Source organism: Poecilia formosa, unplaced genomic scaffold (assembly GCF_000485575.1).
Source record: "Poecilia formosa unplaced genomic scaffold, Poecilia_formosa-5.1.2 Scaffold199, whole genome shotgun sequence".
Taxonomy (NCBI): domain Eukaryota; kingdom Metazoa; phylum Chordata; class Actinopteri; order Cyprinodontiformes; family Poeciliidae; genus Poecilia; species Poecilia formosa.
The window spans coordinates 1,114,752-1,123,897 of NW_006800138.1; the positions used below are offsets into that span (position 1 = coordinate 1,114,752).

The following is a 9,146-nucleotide window of genomic DNA, read 5'->3' on the forward strand; positions in this document are numbered from 1 at the left end:
TTTTAACATTTTTTTTATTGTTCTGTGTCTGCTAATTCTCTGTTTGGCCCATTTTGACAAAGGAGAAGAACCTAAATATAAGTTGTTCACCACTCTGGGTCAGAGGTCAATTCATTGGCATTTGACATTTCAAAAGTCAGATTTTTTTTCACAACTTAAATATGTTTTTAAATCTGATTTTCTGTTTATTTTTTTACATGCACCCTTTAACAAATCCCAGTTGGATCATAACTGATGGGCAGCCAGTGAGTCTGCGGGGGTCAGAATCAGAGTATATCAGTTAAAATCGGTTCTTTTAATTACGAATTCTCTGCGCTCTTATTTTATAATAATGCTCATATTTTCATTTTTTTGATAGCTTGCAATGCAAAGCTTCATCTTGTTCCTCGTCTCTTAACTCCAACATGTTTTAAATCTAAAAATGCTTGATTCTGTCCAGGTAAATGAGAACTCTTCTCATCCTGTTGTCAAAAGGCAGATTTTATCTCTAATTCTCCACTAAATGTGGTAAAACATGAGCAGTTAAAATATTCCAATAAATCCACTTCTTTAAAATCTGTTTTAGGTTTAACAGAGTTTTTTTTGTGACTTTCTTGTAAAAAAAAAAAAAAAATTATGATTCATGAAGCAGATTTTCCAAATATTAATTATTGACTGTTGATAGTTGTAACTGCTAATAAGTGTGAGCAGCGATAATCTTGGGTCTTTTCTTTCATTTTTATCCTCCAGGCTATGAAGTCATTTTATTATTGATATTTATTATGGATTTTTCATGTTTCTGAACACACAAGGTTGATTTTAGGTGTTTTTTTAAAATCCACACAGGCTCAAAACTAAACATGCAGGCATGTTGGTTAAATGACCCTGAGTAAAAGGCAGCTCAGTCTCACTCTGCAGAGTTTCACCTCTATATTAACACACTTTATTCTTTTCAAAACAAGTTTATGAGTCATCGGCATCAAGGTCTGGTTGGAACAACTACCTGCATCCAGGTTTCAAGAATATGACTGAGAGCGTTACTTTCAGATGACAGAAAACTGATGAAGTGCCGACATGGAAAGAAGCGCAAGCTCCAAAATCAACACCTTCAAGGATGATTAAAGTTTGCAACCAATACTGGCGTCACATGGTTTGGTGCTAAGAGGGACAAAAGCTTCTTGCAGGTCGTACTTTCAATCAGCAATATAGAATAGGAAGCAAAGAGCTGCATCTTTGTGCAAGCCTCCAGGTGAGATGTGAGCAGCAGCATTGTGCCAAAGGTTTTCCTGCTTTCTGCAAATATTTTAGATTAGCTCAACAAACAAAAAAATCCACAAATAGGCAAATTTTCCACTAATAGTTAAGAGTTACATGACATTATCTGCAAATAGTGAACCGTGTTAGAGGGCGGTTTGTGTTCTCCAGCCACATGGTGCCATTTTATAACACAGTCATGTAACTATGCTGCCCTCAGTTGTTAGGAAGATGCTGTATATATAAAAAACTTAAGAAATTTGACTTTGCAACATAGACATATCCGACATCTCATGATGGAGTTTACAGCCAGGAATGTTGTAGTTTGTGTGAGTTCAGCAGGTGTTTGCTACTTGCTGCTGCCACTAGTCTAGAGGAGACTGCAGCTCTGAAGAGGAGATTTGTGGGAAGAGGCGGCGCTATGATGGAAAGCAACACTCCAGGTATGTTTTTGATGAGAGAATGACTATAAAACAAGATAAAAAGAAAAAAAAAATCAATTTCGCTCCATAACTTTAAAACCAGAGTCCACATCAGGAAACAAAGGAGCTACCAGTTCAGAATAATTTAGATGCTGAACTGTGAGTATGTCAGATGCTCGCCATTGGCTAAAAGAGCTAAAAGACGTTTCACCACACAATAAAGCCGTTTGTATAAAAATCTAAGCCTGCATATATAATCTTTACCTTCGTTAGATTTGAGAAAATCTACAATAATTTCAAATTATTTAAATTATTTCCCCCAATTCTTTATTAAACTCCACATATAAGAAAAATCATTAAGTAAATCATTAAAGGCCCAAAAGTGAGAAAGACAATCACATCCCTGATGTGTGTACTTAAACTTCTGCACTACAGAGTGTTTCTTTTCATATAGATGTTTCTTAATAAAGCCTATATGACAATAATGATGAATAGAGCTGGCATGGGCCTGTCTCATCTGCGGCAGGCGAGGAACAAAAGTAATGAATAAATAACTTTGCCCATCATCAAGTGGAATGATAAATCCACTTTATAACACAAGGCAACGAAGGCTGCATCCAGCCTTTCTTCGCCCTCTTGATGAAAAAGTGGCTTGTGAGATCTATTCACTCAAAGGCTCTTGCACTCTCTCCCGTCTCCTCGTCCGCCCACTCCAGTCCTCCGTCCCTTCACTTCCAGAATGGCAGTAAATTAAGCAGAAAACAACCTGTTGTATGACGCCGTCATCAGACTCTTTGTGTCTTTAATAAGCCTTTCCCTAAAGGCTGAGCTCAGACACGGAGGCTTTTGATAATGAGGACACAGGAGCAGCAGCAGCAGCAGCGGCGTGTCACACTCACACCGTATGCTACCTTTTTCCTACATTTTTGTTAGCCGTCACGCTGAATTATGACCGGTGATGTATGGTGACGATCACATGGACAAATGTGGGACTTTGCACCGTGGATTGCTGCGCAGTCATGAATTATGGAATTTGGCACAAATATGCAAATCTGAGCATTAGCCTAGTTATACCCTGGTACTGTAAGTTGCAGTCACTTATCTATTATGCATGAACTAAAGGACGGGAGTGAAGAGGTCCTGGCAGCCAGCTTCACAGCCCTTTCTCAGCTGCTCATTTTCACATCATGAAAGGACATGTAAAGCAGGAAAAGCTAGCTCCAAAAATGCTAACTCTCTGTGGCTCTGTTCCTCTGAAGGCTTGGGGGAGTGCAAGCTTGCCTCCACACTCAATTGCCAAGCTACTTAAAATAACAATGGCTTCCATAGGATTTGGAGGCCTGGAAGATACGCAGGGAACACGCAGAAGTTGCTGCTAATCCTCTAATTTCCTCCCACAGGGCTGATATGAAAATGCTGGTCTGATCAGTAATCACTCCACCGGGGAGGCAGACAGAAGATCCAGTCAACAAATAAAATAACCTCTGTATGACATGAATATCACAATGCTGGGTGGGTGAGGGATGTGCCTGGGCGACCTAATCACAGAGGTACATCCAAAACAAACGGCCATCACAACGGAGGAACGGCAAGGAGCAAAAACTGATGGCATCATGCAAGAAAAGAGAGCAGTGACGACTAAATTCAGAAGTTTAAAAGTGACCTAAATGAATATTGGGAAGAATATCAACCGATTATCAGACACATGGGAGCAGACTGCTTCTATTTAACAGCTGTAGTTAAACTGTCACCACTCACACTGAACCTACACACTGTAGTACTTGGATTTCTACTTATTAAAACAATGTTTTGTTAACAGTGAAGTTAATAACGACTTTTGTATTAATTTCAAAACATACAAACATGATGCCTGTTCCACACACAATCTCAAAGCAGAGCAGAATAAATGCACCCAAAAACAGACTGAAGACCAGAAGCAGGTAAATTCAGCTTGATAGACAATAACTGTTCATCAGCCAGTCAAAGGAAAACAAACAAACGTGCCAACAGCAACACTCTTCTGTGTGGACGTCGCTACAAAGTGAAGACTAAGTGAGTTTTAGTGAGATGTTTTTTAGAAGAATTACAAAACCTATCAAAAAGTATTTATAATAAAGTTTAAAGCCAAGTTTTGTGGGAACAAAGTATCAGATTTGTACCGCAAAACAAACATTACGTTGGGAAGCTAACATGGAGCCACATTAGCAGCGCTGAGGACGTTTTGTGCTCTAAGCTGGCTGACATCTGTTGTCCTGCAGATTGTTCGCTTCAGTCTGTTTCATTATTCAGCTCATTAACAGTTTAGGACAAAAACATTCTTAGCCCATTGTGATTAGATTTGTTGTTATGTGGGGAAGAGTTTAAGAACTGTAAGTGACACCTTAATGAGAGCTCCTCTGGGAAACCCCATGCTGTTTCATTACCTAAGCATCTGCTGCTAATTGTGATAATCTTAAGACAAAGTCCCCATAAGAAAAATTACTTCTCTTCTGAACAGCTACAAAATGTTCGTCTTATTTCACTTAACCAACATAATGTGTGTTAATACAGTGTTCTGACAACAGTATTAACATTTTCCTCATCACTCCTGATTCGTCTCTGATCAGTTCTTGTGTATTCTGCCTGTTATTCTCCTCTTTGCTGTTTTTATCACGGGAAGTCATTTTGTTGCCATGTTGATCTCTGGAGCTGCATCATCGTCGCTACGCTTAGCTGAATGTTTGTCTGTTTCTGTATCAGTGTCAGATTTTCCTCATGTGAACATTTTATGCTGCGCCCAGAAACACACTAAAAATAAAAAAGTGGTACAACATTCATGAGTTCTCATCTGGAGGACCTCAAACTCCTGCCTGTTAGTTTTGTTACGTATGCTAAGGCGACACATGTTTTTAACTTAGTGATGTACAGTTTTGCAAGGCACTGAAATTCAAGACAAGCCCAAAATATTACCATTATTAGTCCTACAGTTGAGGTGGACTGTTTTCTGTTGTTTGCAATCTACAGTTTCACCACTAGGTGTCACTAGTGGCCGTTTGTTGAAAGGAGGTATCACCTGTCAAAGATAGTGTGATATTAAAGCTTAACATTAATTCAGCTGCAGATGTCAGAGGTTTAACTTTGATAACTTTTTCCCCAACTTTTTGTAGAAAGAAAACATTACACTTTGTGCCAGATGTATAAAGACACACAAATAATTAATGCAAATGTATTTATCTGACCCAGATAATTAATAAGCTTTTTACCTGCCTCTGCATTCAGCCACATATGATTTGCATTTCTATTTATTGCAGCTACATCTTAACGTTACCTCAGATTGTTACTGTGCACTTTTGACAGCATCTAGAGCTGGTTCCATAAAGGCATCTTAATCAGCCCCCACAATAAGGAAAAGAGAACAACTCTGGAATTCATTTGCATTTTTAACAAATCTCATGTATGCCCTAGCTAATAGTTTTCATCCTTTAATTCGGCAAACAGAAACTCATCAAATATTAATCCCATTCTCTTGTTAGTTTGGATTGCTTGTGATTAGGAGAACATGTGGAAAAGAAAATGCACTTTTGTTTTGTTTTTGTTTTCCTCCTCCCCTCCTCTCCGCTCAAGTGGAGCCAACTGGATAAACTCCATCAAACACAAACCTAATAACGAAATGTTGTACACAAGAAATGGTTTCTTCTCGCTCTCTTTTCTGTCACTCCCATATGGAACTCTGCTCATATTGCTGTGTACACTGACCCGCCGTGTTTGTCCAGCCATACATCACAAAGACACCTCGAGGATTCCCGGGGGGATTTGGAAATCATAACACATCTTCACACCGCTGCCATCTTTACGGCCAGAATCAGAAACGCTTTCTTACTGTCAGTTTGTCATCTCTGGACCCCCAGTCCTGCTTCTAACGATTAGCTTCAGGAAAAAATAAAAACAAATGAAAGTGGGGGGGTTTCTGGTTAAGGAGAGGAAACACTTTATCCATCCAGGTTGATTAGTTTGGTATAAAAATAATGAGGATGAGCTGCTGTCCTTTACATTCATTAAACAAATCATTTTCTTACCAAATTATTTCCTCTTACATAAGTCTTTTGTTTTATTCATTTATAAAACAGTTTTTCATCTGTTGCAACATCAGGATGTGTAAAAAGCATTAAAATATTTTGTTGTAGTAGTATAAACTCACACTGGAAAAATTCATGGAATCAAACTTTATTATTTTTGCTGCACAACATTTATTCATTAGTGCTTTTTTTTGTCTATTTTTACAGAATCACAACTCAAACAATTATTTGGCAGACGCTATGTCTAACATTGGTTTTGGATAATTGGTGGCACTTTGTGTCTTTATGCTGCAGGTTTTTAAATTTTCCTTACATCCTGCTCACTTTGACTTTCACTTATTACTACCAGTGGTGGTAGTAATAAAAAGAATCGGCTTTTTGGGTCAGAACGGTGGACCATGGTGATGTTGGAGACATTATGCAACTGGTTTTATAAAAGAACTAGTTTTCAACAAGCATCTCGGTTACTTTAACTGTACCATATAATAAATAATCTGTGACTGTTTTATTTTGTATTTTTGTGTTGGTGGAACTGCAAGGAAGCAGCATTCAAACAAAGACAGCCTTCACTGCAGGATTTACAATGAAAACATCAGCCGAACGCTCTGGTCTTTCTTTAAATCCTCTGTGAGGATTTAAAGAAACAGGAGGACTGAGTTCATGTTACTCCACAACTAATCTAACTTTTTCTCATATTTGGACTAACTTGTGAGTTTCAAACTTGGCGTTCAACAACGAGGTGACAAATGGAAGATAGTTTAGGCAGTGAACTCGAGCTGTGCTGCTGTTTCAGACTCTATAACCAGTTTGGGTGGCCGTTTTGAGATGCAAAGCATGATGCACATCATGTGGAGATTCTCCTCGTTTCTGAGGCTCTGAGGTCAGAGACCATCAACTTTCTACAACCCAGAAGACAGAAATGTTCAGGGGTGCAGAGATGCTCTCATTCCTACGGTTGAACACCACAGCCAGTGATGATTTCAGAGCCTAAATGTCAAACTTTACTATATCGACTGATCTAGATGTATTCAAACATTTACCACTGGTGCCAGAGTCAGAACTCACAACAGCAGGAAACACAAAGAACGGCGCTAAGCTAGCTCAGGGCCAGTTTAGAATTAGAATCAGTTTGTGGAGGCATCCCTGGGGAAATGTTATATCTAAGAGGAACAGAAATTCATAAATTATTAATCCAAAGTTCCTAGAGGCTTAACATCCTCAAAAAGTGAAGTATAAATTAAAATAGTGCTTCAGTTTCATTTTACTTAGAGGTTAATTAAAAGGTACCAATAACGGTGCCACTAGTGATTTTGGTTGAAACATTTATTTCTATACATGTTTTTTTTTTTCCACCCAAATAAAAATGTCCTGTGTGAATAAACCACAATACAATGTTTTTATTCTAGTTCATTTTAAGGGTTTTTGCATCTTTTTAAGGGAGGCTTTAGATGCCGTTAGTATATTTAGCCAGATATTTTGTAGTGTATGCATCTTTCTGTGCATACACTCACAACAAGAGACTTTTATTCTGACAAATTTGCAACATAACTGAAAGTCAGTTTCGTACAGATCAAAAGAAGCTGTGAATTACCATTTAGATTTAACATATCTGAGAGTAATGAGCTGTCTGAACCTATGAGGAGCTGCAAGAACATCATCAGCCCACTTCTTCCTCTGGAGGATTGTTGTGCAGCTTCAGCTTGAACAGCTACAAAAAGGGTGAACCTATTTTAAATACAAACCAATTAAAAACGACTTTTAGCTGCAGGACAGGATCAGGCTGGTGCTGATAAACAGCACCTTATGTTTCATTTAAATTTCATTACACAACTTATTCCAGTCAAATACCAACTAATGCCTTTGAGGAATTGAGCGAGCTGAAGGCACCGGCTCGAATAAAGCCAACACCCACATGCTCATAATCAAAGGTGAATTGTTGCACAGCCTGTGGCAATTTGCATCCAGTGGAAATTCACTTGGCTTGGTCTGACATCAGATATAGGAGATGTGATGCTGTGAAGGGTAGGCAGTGTGTGCAGGGCCACATTTCCACCAAGAGCTGGAGAGTGGTAATTATCATCAGCTGCTCTTGTCTGATTGAGTCTACCCTGCAACTACAGCATGAGATTAGTCACTTTTTATACTTGCAGCAGTTCAGGGTTGGATCAAGAACTTTGCCTCATCTTTAAATGCCGTAACTTCACGAATTTCAGGGAAAACTTTTAAAGAAACTAGTTTGTGCCACACTGAAAAGGGGATAATCCTACAGAGCAATGTGCTCCTCGCAGCTTCTTGAGCTAATTTATTGAATGTAGCATTTTAATTAGCTTGATCAATACTCTATTACAGAGGGTTTAAACGTGAACTGCAGAGAGAAGACAAAGCGCTCAACTGAGTGACAGACAAGCTCAGACACAACAGACGCAGCTCACCCCAAAACGGATAACTGGAATTTTATTTCTGCACATTAGATGTTAAATTGTCTTTTAGTCAAACGCTGCACGGAAGCATCGCTGAGTCTCTTCTCACATAGATAAAGTAGAATAAAACATTGGTTACCTCTTCCGGCGGGTTCGGTGCCGATCTGAGCGCGCCTGCCTGTCGGGTTGCTCTCAGGAGCGGAGGATGTAGATGATGCTGAACACCGGAGCGCGCTCCTGCGTCCCGCCGGTCCCCGCACAACAAACGCGTCCGTCCCTTCCCACGGCCACTGTCATCACTGAGTCGGTTCGGAAGCGAGCAGACTACCAGCTGCCAGAACGAAGCGCTTGTTCATTCAGAGCAGATGACTCGACTCCGTCTCCGAGGCTGCGTTCAGGAGGAGCGCCGTGGCCACGCCACTGCCTCAGCGCTGCGTGGCAGACAGGAGGGAAGCGGGGAGGAGCCGTTTCCCGTCTGACGATCAGGGCAAGGTGCTCCCCTCACTGATGCGCCTCAGCAGAACCGTTTCTGCTCAGCTTGTCTTTCGTATTTCCTGAAATAGTTTGTGCGGCTTGTTTGAAGGTTCTGTGTTTGGGTTTTATGTACATCGCAACCCACCAACGAGTCCAAACTGTTTGCAACAGTTATGTACGAGTAATTCAAAAAGTAAATCTAAAATTCTGTAGATTCACATGTCTTGGTAGTGAAACAACGTGAGCATACAGAAGCATTCAGCTTCTATGCACCACAAATCTGGAACAAACTTCCGGAAAATGGTAAAGAAAAACACAGATCCTTTAAATCTAGACTAAAACCCACCTGGTTAGAGTTGCTTTTGTAACATAATTAATGAAACACTGACCAACACGTGGAAACATGTGAAGCACTTTAAACTGGCGTGTTGCTGAAATGTGACACACAAAATTTTATTAAGTTATTTTAAACTTTCATCCGTTTAGAAGACTGGAAACCCCTCAGATCGCCTTTAGCACTTTTCCAAAGTTTGGGTTTGGCT

At 39.7% G+C, this 9,146-nt stretch overlaps 1 protein-coding gene across 1 annotated transcript in view; it reads right to left on the reverse strand.

Moving 5' to 3' along the window:
• Positions 1–8,553, reverse strand: part of hs3st1l1 (heparan sulfate (glucosamine) 3-O-sulfotransferase 1-like1) — a 29,192-nt gene extending 20,639 nt beyond the window's left edge. Inside the window, exon 1 of the mRNA XM_007566801.2 lies at positions 8,270–8,553. The gene's annotated coding sequence lies outside the window, so the exon portion shown is untranslated. The remainder of the gene's footprint in view (positions 1–8,269) is intronic.
• Between the last annotated feature and the right edge of the window lie 593 nt (positions 8,554–9,146).